The sequence below is a fragment of the Arachis duranensis genome, chromosome 10 (assembly GCF_000817695.3).
Source record: "Arachis duranensis cultivar V14167 chromosome 10, aradu.V14167.gnm2.J7QH, whole genome shotgun sequence".
Lineage (NCBI taxonomy): Eukaryota > Viridiplantae > Streptophyta > Magnoliopsida > Fabales > Fabaceae > Arachis > Arachis duranensis.
This window is the reverse complement of record NC_029781.3, coordinates 58,947,817-58,948,166: the sequence shown is the minus strand read 5'-3', so window position 1 is coordinate 58,948,166 and position 350 is coordinate 58,947,817.

Here is a 350-nt window from a genome sequence, read left to right as displayed (position 1 = left end):
TTTTGTCTTCCCTTTGAGGTTTCTCTGGCCTTAGGTGCCATTAATGGTAATGGAAAAGCAAAAAAGCTATGCTTTTACCACACCAAACTTAAAATATTGCTCGCCCTCGAGCAAGAAAAGAGAGAAGAGAAGAAGAAGAAGAAGATGGAGGTGAGTGAGGGGAGATGGATTCGGCTATATGGGTGGGAGTGGGTGGGAAAGAGAAGTTGGGGTGTATGGGGAAGAGTGGGTAGAAGCAGGTGGTGAATCAAAAACAGAAGGGATGACCATGAATGGAGTGAGAGAGGGCGAGGTAGGTGGGGATCCTGTGAGGTCCACAGATCCTGAGGTGTCAAGGAATTCCATCCCTA